This window comes from Pinus tabuliformis, chromosome 2_1, assembly GCF_031772625.1.
Source record: "Pinus tabuliformis cultivar Carrire ecotype Pingquan chromosome 2_1, CPIR1, whole genome shotgun sequence".
Lineage (NCBI taxonomy): Eukaryota > Viridiplantae > Streptophyta > Pinopsida > Pinales > Pinaceae > Pinus > Pinus tabuliformis.
The window spans coordinates 600,055,503-600,075,099 of NC_142299.1; the positions used below are offsets into that span (position 1 = coordinate 600,055,503).

The window sequence follows — 19,597 nt, forward strand, 5'->3', positions numbered from 1 at the left end:
GTCTCCATCTCTTGTCAAATTCCGGAAGGATTCCCATGAGAGGGGAACCTTATATGAATGCAGCGCATCCTTCACAAGAAGCTTGATCAACCCATGGTGGGCTATCTGATCTGGTATGCCCTCTTTTAGCTTTGTGGCACACTCAATTAGAGACTGCAACAGGAAATAAGGGATGCTCAGTTTTTGTTCTACAGGAAGATCAATCCGGTGCCTCAATTCAGTGAGCAACCGAAAGTGATATGCATACACGATGCTAAAACGGCCTTCACAAGTTATATATTTCATGATTTGCAAACTGACTTCATTCCATGGTGGCAACAGACTCGTTCTTCGCACCCCATTTTTGTCCTCCGAGAATTCCTCCTCAGGTGGAAAGAATTCTTTCTTGGCCTGCTGGCTCAACTTCTGTTCTTCCTTATCCCACGGCAGACCCATTGGAAGTTCAGTGATTTGACTAATATATTGCGGGGTGAGGTTGAGGCTTAGGCCCCTGAAATTCACTGTGGCCAGTGTCTTGGATTTCGGCCTCAGAGCCTGCAAGAATTCTTCGGCCACTTCATCATCGTAACCCTGCAGCTTATCACAAAAAGACATCCATTGTGCTCGTGTGAAGAGCTCTACCACTTCCTGGTTTTCCCTTAATTTGGCTGAATCAGTGGGTTCTCGTCTAATAAACCCACCTGGCATGATAACACAGTTTTGTTAACCAGAGGTGGTGATTGTGGAAGAGGTTTTGGTTTACTGAGACAGAGCGTAGGATATCATGCACATAACCCACAAACTTATCCCTGAGGAACTTTGACACAATTTAATTACTCGACATCCTGTAGAATGACAGTATAGGCACAGCAGACAACAATTTCACCGTTTTTCTATGACCCGACTGTGGACGACAATCTTGCCATCTTTAATAACCAGTTGCATGAAGAGTTCAGGGTTACCTCTTTAATTGGCCACCTTTTTACGTGAGGCACCCGCTTTCCTGTAGAAGACTGCGTTCCTGTAGGATGACAGCGTTCCTGTAGAATGCAGCGTTCCTATAGAATGACAGCGTTCCTGTAGAATGCAGCGCGCGGATTTCGGGAGAGATTGCAGTCGGTCTGCGCCTTGGGCGTGCTTCTCAATCGCTCTGATAGCCAAAGGCTCGGCGTATCACACTGCAGAAGGATCAGGATAGCCGCTCGAGTTCAAACCGGTGGGTGATAAATGCATGAATGCGATCGAGCCGATTAGATTTCAAATTCAGCGGAATCCGTGGCGCGGGGGGTGAGCTGTCCCCGCCGGACCGTTGGGTGACGTCACCCCATCATTCAACTGTGCGTTCACTTGCTGCCGCATCAATTCCCGCGGATCTGCCGCTGCCTCTCCTGTTGAACTCGTTTCCTCGACGGGATCGTTCTCACGTGCATGCTGCCCATTCTCTTTGTCATGGCCGCCACCCACACATCCAACTAGACCATTAACTGGCCGACGTGGCCGGCCAAATGGCCACACAGTCGCTCAACCAATTCACCTTTACACTTAGCAATCAATCAAAGTAACATTCATGCAGTCTGATGGAAGGAAGGGTCGAGACACTTACCTGCGTGGATGTACACGTTGTTTCGGCTCTTTGGACGCTGATGAGTCGATTTACCTGCTGCTGGCGAACTTACACAGGCCCAGAGGTCTATGTTCACGAGCTGCCGTCGATGGATGGGATGCTTCAGTTGCATGCGCCCACGTTTCCCTTCAGATGGCTTGCACGGTGAATGGTATCCACTCTAGCAGGTTTAACTGTTACAGGACTCCCGTGGGATGTCTTGGAACAGTTCTTCCTCCTTGGGTGCATGCTGCACGACTATGGATGGCCTCACGATCATGCTCTCGGAACCTCGGGCTGACTGTGATGAATATGGTGTGAGGTCTCTAGCGCTTTTTCCATTTACAGGTTGCTTTTTTTTTCTCGAGACTCATCGATCTGTTTTGCTGGTGCAGGTACTTGGTTGCATGTCGACAAGGATGGTGGAGCAAGATAACAACAGTGTGCATGGTTGACAACCGTGGCATGCATGCGTCCAAACCGATCCTTAGTCATTAGATCGCCTCATGAAATGAATTCTGGCCCGTTCTGAGCTTCTACAGGAAGCTTCCTGTAGAAATACAACGTTTCCTGTAGAAAGGATGCGTTCCTGTAGAAGATCTGCATCTTCCTGTAGAAACTCTGCATTTTCCTGTAGAAAATCTGCGTCTTCCTGTAGAAGACTCAAGCTGGAATAAAATTGCACATACCTTGGAGAAAATGAGGATTCTTGGAGGAGGTGCTGGTAAGGTGTCCTTGCTGCATGATGAGGACCCTTGGCTTTGAGTTGAGAGGCTTCCTCTCCTCCATAGAACACCTGCATGCAATTTTACATAATGAATCTGCTGACTTTGTTTTTCTTTTGTTTTTTTTCTTTTTTCTCTTTTTTTTTTGAAAGATAACAGGGGCGCCTCATTGAGGTTTTCACCCTTGCCATCTGCCTTGAGCGCCTCAAAGAGGTTTTCACTCAAAGATCTTTTTCCAATCTCCTCTTTTTTTTTTTTTTTTTTGAAAAGACAATAGGGGCGCCTCAATGAGGTTTTCACCCCTATTACCTGCCTTGGGCGCCTCAGAAAGGTTTTCACCCAAGGATCTTTATTATTATTATTTTTTTTTTTTTTTTTTAGATTCTTTAGGGTATGCCCAAAGCAGAGGCAGAACCCTTCTCTATGACCAACACTGCCTTCTCCATAGTTTTGATGAACTCTTGTCTTGAGGGAGGCTTCCTGTAGATCTTCAATCGATGCCCATTGACAAGCATGGGGATGGCTTCCTCATCAATGGTCCTAATAAGCACAGATCCATTGTCATGACATTTTTCCACTGAATATGGCCCTAGCCATCTGGTTCTCAGCTTCCCTTTGAAATCTTTGTATCTGGAGTCATACAACAAAGCCCAATCTCCCGGCTGAAATTGCTTGTCATGGAGATGTTGGTCATGCCACACCTTTCTCTGAAGTTGAACCACTTCTGAGTGAAGGAGGGCCTGCATTCGGTGCTCATCCAGGCCATTCAGCTGCAATAGCCTTTCTTGTTGTGCATGGCTGAGATCTAGGTCCAGCTGAGCTGCCATCCTCAAAGTGTTGTATTCAAACTCAATGGACAACAAAGCTTTCTTCCCATAGACCAGTTCATAAGGTGTGAAGCCAGTGGTGGTCTTCCAAGTGGTGTTGTAAGCCCATGTGGCTTCAACCAGGCGATCTGCCCAGTCCTTTCTGCTGCTGCTCACCACCTTAGTCAAGATCCCTTCTAATGCTATATTGGTGACTTCCACCTGCCCATTTGCTTGAGGGTGATAGGGGGTGGAAGTCATATGCTTGATCTTGTGATGAGCTAGTAGATCTTCAACCAGGTTGGATGTGAACTGGCTCCCTTGATCGGTGACCAGCTCTCTTGGATAGCCAAACTTATAGAAGATGTTTTCTCTTAGGAACTCGGCCACCTTTTCTTCTGTTGCTGCTTTGATTGCTTTCGTCTCTGCCCACTTTGTCAAATAGTCAGTACACACAATGATGTAAGACCTTTGCCTCGAAGAAGGGTTGATTGGGCCCACAAAGTCCATGCCCCACTTCTCAAATGGCTCAAGAGTCACTTGAGGTTGGAGAGGCATCTCATCCCTTTGGGTCGGTTTCCCCATTCTTTGGCATTGGTCGCACTGGCTGACATATCTTCTGACATCTTGATGAAGTGTGGGCCAATAGTAGCCTGCCTGCAGGATTTTGAAGGCAGTTCTCTTTGCTGCAAAATGTCCTCCACAAGGCCCATCATGACAAGTGAGGAGGATATCAAAGACTTCCTCCTCCCTTACACAACGCCTTAAGATCTGATCGGGGCCAAGCTTGAATAGATTGCCCCCGATCCAAGTAAATGAGGCACTTTTTCTGATGATTCTGCTCTTCTCTCTGGAAGATAGGTGCGGAGGGAACTGTGCTGAAACAAGGTAGTTTGCTATATCAACAAACCATGGAGAGAGTACTGAAATAGCAAACAGATGTTCATCGGGCATCTGGTCATCCACTGTTCCATCCTCATCTGCAGACAAATCCAATCTAGATAAAAAGTCAGCAACAACATTTTCTCTACCTGGTTTGTCAACAATGGTCAAATCAAACTGCTGCAATAAAAGTAACCATCTAATAATACGAGCATTCACATCTGGTTTATTCATTAAATATCTAATTGCAGCATGGTCTGTATGTACAAAGGTCTGGTAACCAGTAATATAATGTCGGAACTTGTTCAGTGCATGGACCACAGCCAAGAATTCTTTCTCGGTTACAGTGTAATTCAGCTCAGCTTTGGACAAGTTTTTGCTAACAAAGTAAATGGCATATGGAAGTTTTTGCTCAACCTGTCCTAAAGCTGCACCTATGGCTTTGTTCGAGGCATCAGTGTGGATGTGGAAAGGTAGGGCCCAGTTTGGACCTCTCAGGATTGGGACTGACACCAACTTGTCCTTCAATTCATTTAAAGCCCTCTGACAATCGTCAGTCCATTTAAACTCCACATCTTTTGCCAACAGGCCAAACAATGGCGAGGCTAGCTTGCTGAAATCTTTAATGAATCTCCGGTAATATCCTGCTAATCCCAAGAAACTCCGGACATCCCTTACCTTTTGAGGAGGTGGAACCTTCTTGATGAGAGCAATTTTGTTAGGATCCACTTGTAACCCTTGGCAAGAAATGGTATGGCCTAGCACGGTCCCTTCAGTCATTAGGAATTCACATTTTTCAGGACTAAGGGACAAGTTCATCTCGATGCATTTGGTTAGGACTTTTCCCAGATTAGACAATGCTTCCTGGAAGTTGGCCCCATAAGGAGTAAAGTCATCCATATAGATTTCCACTGCATCATGGACCAGCTCCGAGAAGATGCTCAAGACAGCTCTCTCGAAGGTAGCAGGAGCATTGCATAGCCCAAAGGGAAGAACTCGGTAGGCAAAGGTACCCCAAGGACAAGTGAAGGTGGTCTTATCTTGGTCTTCCGGGTTGATTTGGATTTGGTTGTACCCGCTAAACCCATCCAGGAAAGATAAGAACTTCTTTCCTGCCAGTCCATCCAACACTTGATCTATGAAAGGTAGAGGGAAATGGTCTTTCTTGGTAGCTTTGTTCAGTTCTCGGTAGTCCACACAGATTCTCCATTTCCCATTTTTCTTGGGAACCAACACCAGAGGGGACACCCATTCGATATCTGAGATGGGGTAGATGAATCCTGCATCCAACAGTTTTTGCAATTCTTCCTTGACAATGTCCTTAAGAGCTGGACTCATTCTCCTCTGGGGTTGCCTAACCGGTTTACAATCCTCTTTGATGTATATATGATGGGTACAGACCGAAGGATGGACTCCTTTCATTTCCTTATAGCTCCAAGCAAAAGCATCTAGGTGGTTGGCCAACAGACTACACAGCTCCTTTTCCTGGGAAGGAGATAGGGAGGAGCTGATCTTCAATGCTTTCTCAGGGCCAAACTCCACATTCTTGATTCTGGAAGTAACAGGGTTGGTTGTACAAAGATCCACTAAGGTGCTAGCTTGGGCATCCTCCACCAATTTCTCTAAGGGTAGTGCACTGGAAGGTGGATTCTGGATCAAGGTCTCGATCAAGTCATCCTCGGTTGGGGGGTCTCTTCTAGTGGTATCTACGGTGCACAGAGGTGTTGAGTACACCTCGTCTTCCTCTCCTTCTTCCAACCAGAGTGGTAAGTCATGCTCTAAGGAGGGTTGGGCAGGAGGGTATAGGACTAGCTGCTTGGACATGGGACCATTTTTGATGGTCATGTTTCCTGCACGACAACTTATGTAAGCATCTGCAGTAGCTAACCAAGGCCTTCCCAAAATGAGAGGATATCCAGTAAGCTTTGCCTTTGGTTGCAGAACCAGGAAGTCTGCAGGGTATTCCCAAGAGTCAATAGAGACCAAGACATCCTCCACAATCCCTTCGGGAGTCACGGTGGAGCGATCTGCTAATTGCAGTACTGTCGAGGTCTTCCTCAAGGAACCCTGAAGATTGAGTTTGAGCATGGTATCCCTGGTCATCACATTAATGGCAGCCCCTAGATCAATCAAGGTGTGAGGTATGATGGTGCCATTGATGTGGACATCTACTACAGGACTTCCAGGATCTAGGTACTTTGGGCAGATGACTTGTCCTAGCATCAGGTCAGACAGTTGTCCTATGACATTAATGGTTGAAGCATCTTTCTTCTGCCTGCCTGGGTGTTTGAAGCACTTTTCCTTAACCAGTTTGTTGTATATTGGCACATCCTTGATGGCTTGGAGAAGTGGTATTTTTACACACAACTGCTTGAGCTCACCCAGAAGCTCATCCTCCTCTGGGTTGGGTTGTGTGGTGGCTGTTAGTCTCTCAGGAAAGGGTGGAATAGCCTTTGGTTCGCTTTCCTGTTTATCTTCCTCATCCTCTGGGGGAGGAGGTTGGCGATCTGGTAGAGTCTTTCCAGATCGAAGATTGATCTCCTGGATCTCCACAGCATAGGTAGGGCATGAGGTTTCCCCAGTGTATACCTGCTGGGCCTGTCTATTGTTGGGGTTCGGGTTCGGTTGAGCAGGCATTTGAGGTTGCCTTGGAGGAGCAGGAGGTAGTGGCTGAGGTTGAACTGGTGGTGGAGGAAAGATGGCAGGAGGAGTGTTGTATTGGGGCCTCCACCCCGAATGAGGTGCATTCCATTGAGGCTGTGGCTGGGCATGTGAATGATATGAATGAGAAGTAGGTTGAGTGGGGTATTGAGGTGGATAAGACCATGGAGGAGGCATGGACCATGAAGGATGAGCAGGGGGACCCCAGGAAGGCATAGGAGTCGATTGGTTGGGGCTGTAATAAGCTTGAGGTGCCCCTTGCATCCCCTGCTGATAAGGTCTAGATCCTTGTGGCCTCCTTTGGTTGAGGTAATAGAGAGGTTCAGTGGGAGCTTCTGTCCCTTGGTACATGGCTTTAAACCCAGGTAAGGTTGGACACTGATTTGTGGGATGGTCCTCCTCACAAACGAAACATACTTCAACCGAATGCAATGGGCATTCGTTCTTAGGGTGTCTCCTTGTGCACCTAGGGCAGAAGACAGCCAAGGCTCTCTCAGCTTCTTCTTTCTTCTGCTGGATTCTGAATGTGTCCAGCTGCATGGCAATGGTCTATCTCACCTCACTCTTGAGATCTTCTAATTCATTTGCAAGCTCATGTTTGGAGAAAGGGACACTAGTTGAGAGGAGGTTTCCCCTACTTCGTTTCCTAGCTGCCCTGGAGTGGTTTCTAAACACAGTCTTGATGTCCTCATAAGGCAGTTGGTAAATGTCCCCCCCAGCTAACATGTGAAGGGTATCTAAGAGGTCTTCAGGGACTCCTCGGAGCAGGACCAACTTGAGGGATTCAGGGTCAAGTGTGCACCTGGCCCGCTTATAGCTTAGTTGGAACCTCTCCTCATAATCCTCTAAGGACTCATCATTTCCCATGGTCATCCTAAAGATTTCTCCCTTGGTTTCCTTAGACCTACAATAATCCCTGTACTTGGTATTGAAAGCTTGCTGCATCTGAGCCCAAGTGGTGATACTATTCCCAGGTAAGCCCATGAACCAGCGCAATGCTGCATCTTTAAGAGTTGAAGGGAAGAGTTTCAGCTTTTGCTCATCTTCAGTTTAGTCATAGGTTCTACAAAGGACAACAAACTCAAACAGGAAGGTATCAGGATCTTCAGTAGTCAGTCCATGGAAGTGAGGTAAGGCGGAGGGGCTAATGTTCTTCATTTTCATTTCTCCATTGGTCTCTCGGATGGGGAAGGCACCTTCTATTCTCTCATCTTCTCTTCTATTGTCAACCATAGCTTCAGATGGAGTGGTCTCTAACTCTTCTTCTACTATAGGATCTTTGTATATCTCTGGATGTTCACCTATAGGTTCTTCTGGGTCACTGTCACCAAAGAAGAGAGAAGGGTGACTCAGTGATGTGGTGGGGGTGTTTGGTAGGAATTTGCCTGATCTATCTCGGTTCCTACGAGGCATGAAAGGGAAAAGACTTTCTTTTTGATTGTTTTTGCTTTTTCTTTTGTACCTGCAAAACTGAAACAGATTGATCTACAGCTAACTATAAAGATGCAGAATTAAACTGAAAGCAGGAAAGAACTAATCTACTCTGCTCAAATGAAATTGTAGAAATGAAACACTAGTCTACGCTTGCAGAAATGAAAGGCTAATCTATGAAAGCAGGAAATGCTAATCTATGAAAGCAGGAAATGCTAATCTATGAAAGCAGGAAATGTCTATGCTACTTTTGCAGAATGGAAATGAAATAAACTACTTAGCAGAAGGCAAGAGTAAGAAAATAGAAGAAAAGCAACAATTACTAATACTCTGACGCTTCCCCGGCAACGGCGCCAAAAAGATGGTGGGCTCCAGTATTGTAGCAATAATGCTACAACTCCTGGGGCTCCCTATCTCTAATTTTATCAACCCGGTAGTTCGTACAAACTTGGAAGCGACGGTGCTGTATGCACAAGTACTAGCTCTTGTCGCAGCTGTCACTTGGTCAGCTAGCACAAGTCCGCTAGGGCTCAAGCCAACTTCTATATGCTCTCAGAAGAAGCTTTGTAGATGATGGACGAAGGCTATCTCAAGGGAAATTGATCTACTTTGCAACAATGAACTGAAAGCCAACCAAAACATGGAAACCCTAGTAAACCCTAATCTGACTAGTTTAACCTCTATGATGCAATGGTGAAAGTGCAAATGTCTAAAAAGGATGCCATTAATTCTAGTGATGTGAAATGCATGAACTCAAACTACTTCCATTGAAAAGAACATTGTTTTTGTATTTTTGCTTAAGTGGATGGAGTGATTATGAATTTGTCTCTTATTAGGGTTTGGCTGTGCAGAGGTGGTGCGAAGGGAGAGAAAGCTTGGGAAAGGTCAGGATGGCTAGGAGAGGTCCCAGAGGGTCCCTAGCATTAGTCCACAGAGGTCTACAACATTCAGATGCTCGGCAACCAAGTTTGCAGGTTTCTACAGGATGTCTGCAGGGGATCCTACAGGAAACTAAGGAATTCTACAGGAAGTCTGCTAACTTCTACAGGATGTGCTGTAAGTGGAAGTTTTGGGTGATGGTGAAGGGATGGAATGGTTTGGGTGGATAGGTAAGGTGGAGATGGAACTTGTGATGACTCAGGGGCAGAGAAATAAGATGGAGAGAGAGTGTATGGAGTTGATTGGGGGATAGAAGGATGGCAGCAACGAAAGGTCAAGAAGATGAAGCTACGTGGCAATGGATGAGTTGGAGGGTAAACGAGCTGGACAGAGGCCGAGTAGGTGGCTTGAGGAGAGGTCAAGAAGAAGAAGAAGGAAGTGGAATGATATGGAGCAGTGTAAATGAAACAAATGACTTATGTCTTGCACCAAAAACGAGAATTCATTAACCTATGATACCTGTGCCATTAAACCTATGAACAACAATGTAAAACCGAGAAAAGAAGCCGTGCATGGAATGAAAAATGTAGAAGTATGGTTCAATATCAAAAGTGCATGGATGGATCTTCAACGAAAATGACTATGTTGTAGCTTGCATGGAAGTAAAAGACTGCGTTTCTTTTTGGTGGTTGATATGGACTGCACCCCAATCCCTAAACAGAGATGGAAGTGATCTCTAACAACCTTTTTCTTGGAGCTCCCGTGTATTACAAACCTCCGATCGAATCTAAGCAGCTGAAAGCAAAGTAACCATAAGTTAATCCTACTCAATCACATAAAAACTAAATCAGCAGACTGTAAATTCGAATTGCATGTCAAAGTAAAGAAACAAAGTGCTGGAACGAAAGGCAAATAACACTACAAAACAGAGGAGGTCTATTGCTCTCAGGTTGGGCCCTAACCTGAGAGCTATAGCTCCCTTAAAAACTCAAAATTAGATCCAAATCTGCTTGCCTTTATTCATAATCAAAAGTCTAATGTCATGCCAAAACTGGCTTATAAAATAACAAAAACCGAGCTGTAACTCGTGCTCAGAGATTACAATAGTAATTCCAAAAGTCAAAAAGCTTCTAACAAAGGCTACGGCCTCCATATTTATACAAAATGAGGATCAAGCTGGCTGCCTTCATTCGTGTAGCTTGGCTGTCTAACTGAAAGTCAAACTGCTATAAAACTGCTGATCCTGTAGAACGTGTTGGCTGCCTTTGAGCTCGGTGGGGAGAGCTGTTAGAGCTCGGAGTTAAGGTGAAAAGCACGAGGGAAGTCATTTAAAGCTGTAGACAACCTCCCTATAAACATGCAATGCCACCTTTGCTGTCTCCTTGTCTCCTTTTGCGTGGTCTTTTGCTCTCTTTAATGCCAAGAACTTGAAATCATCATGTATTAGTCACATAGATATAATGCCTGCCCTTCTTCCTACAAACAACACGAATATACTAAGAAATGAATGCATAAGTGGTAAAAGATGAATGGTTGAACAAGGTAAGTAGGCCAATATGAGCCCAAATTGTACCAAAAATTGGGGCTCATCAGAAGAGACTGAAGTTTTATTAACTCCTTGAACCCTTTTTCAAGGCAGATTCCACTATGGTAGAGCAAGAATTACATGCCATTCCTTTTATGTGAATCCGACATACAATTCTTGCAGATGTACCATCCACATCTTCTTCCGTTACTGCATATTTACCATCCACATCTTCTTCTGTTATTGCAGATGTACCATCCACATCTTTTTTCGTTATGATGGCTTCTGAATCAGCAAAGTTTAAAACCTCATTGTAGATGGTTTGGACATTATTTTGACTAGCTTCAGGCTAAAAACAATCCATTTCTAATTTTCCACTTCCATGCATTTTTACAAATGATTAATATTAGAAATTTCACTATGGGTTTCATTTTCTTCTGACAAATTTCAGTTTACAATCCTTTTTCATATGGGACTTTGCTGCATGCAAGTAAATATATCTAAAATTGTTTATGGAAATAAATATATGTTAAGCTTTTCATATGGGCCAAAATAGAGTTTTTCCATTCTTCCGAATCAACTGAGTTGCAATCATAAAAGAATCATATGATGAAGTTGTCACTGGGAAGTTTTGGCCTTCCAAATATTGACGGTATTTAGTGTCTTGGATAATGTTGCCATGGTTCTTACCATGCTAAGAGATATTCTTCCAAAGTGTTGGGAATTGCCTTAATCTCTTGGTTGATGCACGTTCGAAGTGTTCTTCAGCCATCTTCACTAAACAAAATTGACATATATTTTATTCTCAAAGCATTACTTTCATATTGATCAAAATACAGTCTTGTATTGTTCCCAGTCAATAAGCTACAATCATGTATGAACCTTAAGATGAAATTGTTGAAGTCTAGAAAATATCTAAAATTATTTAGTGGACTTGCAAGCCATAGATGAATAATTACTGTTGTAGATTGATCAGCTGTATGTTCAGGGAGAAATTTAGTTATAGTAGTTTGCATAGCAAACACTAGCCCAGCAAACAAAAATGAGGTGTTGGTAGGCAGGTAAAAATGCACACAACACTTAAACAGAGCACCAAAAATGCTTTTAACCATTGATATAGCCTATGATAACATGTTCTAAAGTTTAAATTTGTGGCTAAGAAGTAACTGGGCATAACTTGAATTTGATCTATTGCTTGGGTCCTCTTTGGACTATCTAGAGTGTGGTAGAAAATGTTAGGAATAGTGCTAATAAGTCTTAGATATCATGGAGATTTTGAACAAATCAAAATGGTGAGGAGGAAGAAACCAAAGGCCTGGAGAGTCTTCATAAGGACCTCTTTCAAATAACCCATTACCTTCACTAGAATTGACTCTCATCCTGCGTTCCCCGAAAGTAATTAATGAAACCTTAAGAGGGCGCCAAACAAATGAAATGGAAGGGGAACACCCTCCATCAAGGTTAAGGAACCCCGAGGGATCTAAAGGCTATGATAGAAAACCTCCAGTTGAGGACATTACTATGGAGCTCCAGAAGATTAAGCTCCTAGAGTTTGCAGGGGGTCGTGCCAAAGAGCGCACAGAAGCTTAGTTAGAAGGGATGGAAAGTGTTTTGCACTAAGGGATTACAATTCCAATTCCAAAGCCAAAATAGCAATATTCCAACTTAGAGATAGCGCTTTGAATTGGTGGGGTAACTTGGAGCGTCAACTACACCTCACTCCAGACACAGTCACTTGGGAATTATTTGAGGAGAGGTTTAGGAAGAAGTACCTACCAATGTATTATGAAGAACAGGAGGTAGGAGCCTTCCATGCCCTGATACAGGGAGGTCGTACTATAGAATAATATGAAATTTGACTTATGGAATTGGTCAAGTATGTCTCGTACATGGATACTGACCAGCGCTAAGTGGATCGTTTTATGTATGGATTGAGACCTAAGATTAGGGCAATGTTGTTGATGTGGAAACCATCCTTAGTTGCAGAAGCTGTAGAACAGGCTCATTATGTCGAAGAACACTTAGACTTAAAGGGTGAAGGTAGGGACATCTTTCCACGTCAAATAGGGTTTATGGGGAAGGCCCCTTGTACCTTCCAAAGGGGAGGAAGTCTGAGGTCACCACCATATGGAAACAGCCTGGTTATGCCCTAGAACATCGATAGTAGGGATTTCAATGGTTTCTTGTGTAGCTTCACTGACAACTTCAAGGGCGCGTACAAATGAAAGGCATACGCAAAGAGCAGCAAGTGGGGGAAGGGGTTCTAGGGGAAGAAACTCTTTCCAAAAAAATCCACAACATTCGATTCAAGGTCCACCACGCATCACGTGTTGGGGATGCAGAGGACCTCATTACCAGTGGGACTGCCCTGAGTTTAAAACCGATAACAACAGAAGAGAGGGAAAAGAACCGATGGGGAGAGCAGGTAGCCACCACTGAATCTATGCAACAGTTGACAATCAGCGAGTTGAACACTAGTCCGTTGTGGTAGAAACCTCCGGCATGATAAACAAAGTAAAAGTTAAAATTTTGTTTGATTCTGGTGCTACGAATAGTTTAGTTTCACCAATTACATTAGAAAAATGTGGGTTGGTAGCCTATGAGCACAATGACTTTAAACAAGTTGAGATGGCTTCTGGAATAAAACAAGAAGTAGGGCCTAGTGTTGACCAATGTCAGGTAAACCTCGGGGTGTGTATGACTAAGTTGAAGGCATACGTCACAACATTGGGGACGTATGATGTAATTATTGGAATGGACTGGCTAGAAGCTCATTGAGCTTTGGTAGACTATTTCAAGAAGAAGGTGATCTGTTTAGATGATGAAGGTAGGCCAATTGAGATTTTTGGAATCAAGAGGGGAGTGTCCCTACGATTAATATCCATGATGAAGGTAAAACATTGTCTCAGAAAAGGTTGCAAACTATATTTGGTCGAGACTGTAAGTGACCAGAAATGACCTTCCCTAGATCAACATCTAGTTTTGTCACAATTCAAGGATGTTTTTCCAAAGGGATTTCCTGAATTACCTCCTGTAAGAGAGATTGATTTCACAATCGACCTAAAACCAAATGCAGAACCCATATCTAAGACACCCTATAGGATGAAAACTCCAGAACTTTATGAGTTGCAGATGCAATTAAAGGAGCTCTTAGACTTGGGATTTATCAGACCTAGTATTTCACCTTGGGGTGCACCAATGATTTTTGTCAAGAAGAAGGATGGTTCCTTGCGGCTATGCATAGATTATAGAGACTTAATCATAGCCACGATAAATAATAGGTACCCAATACCTTGAATAGATGACTTATTTGATCAAATGAAGGGAGCAACGGTATTCTCAAAAATCAATCTACGATCTGGGTACCACCAATTGAGGATAAAGGCAAAGGACATCTCAAAAGCTGCATTTTGAACTTGTTTTGGGCACTATGAGTTCGTAGTTTTTCCATTTGTTTTAACCAATGCACCAGCAGTATTCATGAGCCTCATGAATGGTGTGTTCAGGAAGTATTTGGACCAATTCGTGCAAGTCTTCCTTGATGACATTCTTATATATTCCAAGAATGAAAAGGAGCATGAAAATCACCTAAGGGTGGTATTGACTTGTTTAAGGGAAAATCAATTGTATGGGAAATTGTCAAAATGTTCCTTCTTTCAGAAGAAAGTCCATTACCTTGGGCACATCATTTCAGGAGAAGGGATTTTAGTTTACTCGGAAAAGGTGAAGGACATAATGGATTGAGAGTACCAAAAAATGCCCATGAGGTATGTAGTTTTATGGGGCTAGCTGGGTATTATCGCAGGTTTATGGAAGGGTTTTCAAAGATTGCAAAACCCATCACCACATTACAGTGAAAGGGGGTTAGGTATGAATGGAAAAATGAATGTGAAACTGCATTCACAGAGCTGAAGATGTTACTAACTAGTACACCGATCCTTCAAGTACCAGACATGAGAAAAGATTTCACTATCTACACCGATGCTTCGGCACAAGGATTGGGTGCGATATTGATGAAAGAAGGCAGAGTAATAGCTTACACTCCTAGAAAATTGAAGAAGCATGAAGAGTTATATGCTACCCATGACTTAGAATTGGCAACAGTGATGTCAGCCTTGAAGCTGTGGAGACATTGCCTCATTGGGAGAAGATTTGAGTTAAGAACGGATCATCAAAGCCTGAAGCATCTCTTTACTCAAAGAGATTTGAACGCCAGACAAAGGCAGTGGAGCAAATTCGTGAGTGAGTATGATTTTGAAATCTCATACATCAAGGGAAAGGAGAATGTAGTGGCAGACACACTAAGCAGGAGGCCACAAACCTTCTCCCTAGTAGCCTTAAAGGTAAATTTAAGGGAGTTGATATTGGAGAAAATCTTTGAAGATATTTGGTATCTAAAAGTCATCTCATCCATCCAGAATGGGAACCAGATAGAACCAAAGTTTTAGGGATATGTCCTTGAACCAGATGGGTTATTGAGATTCCAAGGGAGAATGTACGTACCTAAGGAACGAGGTATTAGAGAAACCATCCTCAGGGAGTCTTATAAAGCACTCTATTGTGCACATCCTGGGGTAAAGAAGATGTATGTAGACACAAGGAAACTCTTCTTTTGGGCAGGCATGAAGCATGACATAGTCCAGTTTGTCACCAAATATCTTGAATGTCAGTGAGTGAAGGCTGATCATCGCCATCCAACAGGACTCCTACAACCTCATGACATCCCTACATCTAAATGGGAAGTAATTTCCATGGATTTTTTGGTGGGTTTGCCACTCACTTCGTAGAGGCACAATGCTATATTGTTTATAGTTGATAAATTGACCAAAAATGCCCATTTCATCCCAGTAAGGGACACTTACGATGTTACGGATGTGGCACGATTGTTTGTAAATGAAGTTATTCGACTACATGGATTTCCCACAAAGATCATTTCTGATAGAGACTCCCAATTTACATCTAGGTTTTGGACAAGTTTGCAGTCCGCACTAGGGACTCAGTTGAACCTGAGCATTGCATATCATCCAGAAACAGATGGGCAGACTGAAAGAGTAAATCAGGTTTTGGAGGACATGCTTAGGACGTACGTCATGGATAATTAGACTCAGTGGGCAAGGTACTTACCATTGGTAGAGTTTGCCTATAATAACAGTTATCACAGTTCAACCAAGATGCCTCCTTATCAAGCTCTATATGGAAGGCCTTGCAGGATGTCGTTGAGTTGGGAAAAGTTGGAGGACCGAGTGATAGTTGGCCCAGAATTAGTTCAAGAAATGTAGGAACAGGTAAAGTAGGTTCGACAAAGGTTAAAGGAAGCACATGATAGATATAAGAGTTATGTTAATTCACATAGGATTGATCGCAATTATGAAGTAGGGGACCAAGTTTTTATTCGTATCCGGCCCAACAAAAGCACCATTCGGTTTGGGAAGGGGATGAAATTGTCACCTCGGTTCGTAGGACCTTTTAGGATCAAAGAGAAGATTGGACCAATTTCCTATCGTCTTGTACTTCACCCCATTTGCATAAAACTCATGATGTTTTTCATGTATCTATTTTATGGCATTATGTTTCTGATGAATCTCACAAACTGGATTGGCGGGACTTGCAGGTCTCGGACATGGGAACTATAATTGTAGAACCATTACACATATTGGACCGTAGGGTTTGACAGCTTAGACGTCGCACGATGTACCAAGTTAAGGTCCAGTGGGACAAGTATAGCCCATGATATGCTACCTGGGAGGATGAAAAGACTATGTGTCATGACTACCCCTCACTTTTTGAGCATTTGTGATGCCCATTTTGACTAGATAGCTACCTATGTTAAGGTTCTATTTTGCAGTTCCATGTTATTTATTTATGAACATTATGTAATATTGATGCATTTGGTTTGACACATAAAACTACTTATATGAATCAATTGATAGATTTGATATTGATGATAGAAATGGTTGATGTATGGCCTACATGTATGGCTCACTTAGTGATGGATTATCTAGTGTGTAACTTACTTGAATTATTTTGGTTCATATATAGCTCAAGTGGATATGATTTATTTAAATGAATGACTTAGTGAATTTATGATTTACTTCTAGTGAGAATTCCCGGATTGACACATGGACACTAGACTTAATAATGTGATGATTATATGTCTTGTTGTTATATAAATGCATGAATGAGAGCTAACCCGCAGGGGGAAAAGAACTATATGATAGTTGAGATCTACTCTTCCATTGAGGGAAGGACGAGACATCTCATGAGGAAGGTATAATTTACATTATTCTACTACATTTGATATCTACTTGATATGCACTCTTATGACACAAGTAAAATGCAAATGACAGGTGGCAAGACGACCTGACTGGATTATTCGATGACAAGTCCAACCAGCTCTATAGTGTGGTTTGTATTAGGGTGTTGACCCTAGTTCTGAAGGAGGGGTGGAGGCATTTCCCACTGTGTATCCTTCGAAACCTGGAATCGTCGGAGGGCAGTAGTGGACATGCTCCCTTAGACGTGTGATGACGATTCCCAGTTGCTTTCTATGGAAGTTAGGTCGACATAGTCGACGCTTCCACCATGTTAGTTTTATCAGTGGTTAGTATGGTCATTGCCACTGATAAAGCAGTAGAGGATGGATAGGGTGGGAATGGAAGTAGGTCATGATGGATAGGGGGATACAGATCAATTGGAGACTCTTGATGGGAAGTAATGACTTATCAAATTTTACTGCTATAACTCTCTCTAGTTTGCTATGCTTGCAAACTCCTTGTATCTTTTCATTCTAACTTCGGGATGAAGTTTTCTGAAGGAGGGGTGTATGTAATGCCCCACTTAAATCTTATCCTGCAAATTTTATTAATGTTTACATTATCTTACAATATTGAAAAATATTGGTCTAATATAAAATTCATGATTGCTATTATTCAAATTCCAAACTTGCCTTCTCAAATTGAATCTTAGGTAGGATATGGTCTCCTTCCATTATTTCAAATAATAAATATATTCATCTCACATTCCCCAATGTACTCTCACATTTACTTGGGAGAAGACATGGTCCTCTACAACTAATTATAAATATATATATATATATATATATATATATATATATATATATATATATATATATATATATATATATATATATATATATATATCTCACATTCCCCAATGTACTTGTTAGAGTCGGTCTGGTTATCCCTCCGTCAGAGATCAAAACTCTTTTTTACATTTCATATTTAGGTGTCTCATCAGTTTCGATCAGTTGCATTTCGTTAGAAGCATGCCATAAATCTGACGGAGAGGTTTGTGTCACTCATTCCCCTCGTGCTTGGCACTGCTGGCTCAGGTCTATTCTTAAAAATCAAGTCTTGAAAATTCATTTGCAGTCCTGTTTCAGTCTCTAGGTCATAATAGTTTTTTCGGTTATTAGGTCTAGGGTTAGATTGTTAAAGCCAGCAGGCCAGAGGGAGGTCCTTGTTAGATTGTTATCTCAGAGATTTTTATCATTATACGGATAGATTATGACTTCTCTTCAAAACTCTGTTTTGAAGATAAGTCGACATTTCATTTTTGTAATAAATTTTCAAAAATTTCAGTTCTTGAAATGTCCAGGCGCAGCCCTGGTCTCCTTTGCCAGATCATATCATAGCTATCCCTACAAAAAATTGTCAAAGAAAATCATTATTTCAACCAAATTTAAGGAGGAAACAAAAAGGTCAAAATTCTATTAATCCTGAAAAAGTGTCAATTGCAAAACATAACAAAGTGGGTTATGGAAGAGGCAAAAATCAAATTGGTGTCTATATAAAGGTTTTTCAATGAAGTTTCAAGTCATTGTGCATGCCAAAGGTGGAGAAAATCATTGCAAGTCGTGTTTGTGCGTTTTGGAGAGGATTGGTCCCCATTTCACCTGCGCGGCGCATATAACAGTCTGCGCGGCGCATATAACTTGCGCGGCGCACACAGGACTTCAGGCCAGTGCAAAATATAACCAGCGCGGCGCACTGGGTAAGGAGCACGACGCTTATAGTTTGGAGCCCGTAACTTGTTTGAAAACTCATCAAATCGCCTCCTCTTCACATCAATTTGTTAGGTAGGCTCACCTCCATTGCCTTTGCTTTGTTTTTAATGGTGAATGTGATGGGTTCATGGATGATTTCCATTGAGACCAGATTTTGAAAGCCTCCCTTTGTCAATATAAAAAGTGTTGTAGGGTTTGAAAACAGTTTTGTTACCAAGGTTGTGTCTTTTCCCCATTTCCCTTTGTTCCTCATTCCCAAATTCACTCATCAAACTTCCTCATTAATTCCTTCATTAATCCTACACTACAATCCCTGAAATCATAATGCACCACCTCTATAAAAAACTCCTTAATCCTATTTAATATCCCCCATATTTACATTTCCCCACCTATCCCTAATTACATTTTATTTCAAAATTCCCTAATTCCCTGATATTTTCCCTTTCCTAATATTCCCTTGTACATTGTTTCCCCTTGGTCACAACATTGTTTAGATCAAAAGAACAGTCCATATTCAGTTGCACACAGTAGTTTCACTTATCAGCATTCATTTGAGGCAGTTTGTATATCAGCAGTGATGTCATCTGGTCACTCATCGGAATATGAGGCAGAAACCCAAAGTGATTCTCCCATGGGTGAACAGGAACCCTGGAGGCCTCGTAAAAGTGGCAAACATGTCAGGGAAGAACCAATCAACCTTAGAGAATTGCATGCTTGTCCTCTTGCTATGCAGTGCTTTGAGCATCAGTCATGCTATGAGTTTTGTCAAAAGGTAGCTGAGGTCCAGTTTCATTATGAGTTGGCTCGTCTTTTTGTCTTGCATTTGCACGGAGACCAAGCTACCTTGGCTGGGGTCACCTTTACACTTACACCAGAAACTGTTTCGCTAGCAACAGGTATACCAAATATTGGTGAACTATGGCATAAAAAACAACAGATTGATAAGCAGCATTATGAGCCATATATCAAACCCAATTTCTTGAGGCAGCTCAAAAGAGTGTTCCCGTTCAGGTACCTGAAAGATGAGTATGATCCACTCATGAGATTTATCATGAAATATTTCAGCTGTGAGGGATGATT

At 42.5% G+C, this 19,597-nt stretch overlaps 1 pseudogene; it reads right to left on the reverse strand.

Annotated features, from left to right (window-relative positions):
- Positions 1-19,597, reverse strand: part of LOC149201891 (putative copper-transporting ATPase HMA5 pseudogene) — a 69,768-nt pseudogene that overhangs the window by 6,123 nt on the left and 44,048 nt on the right.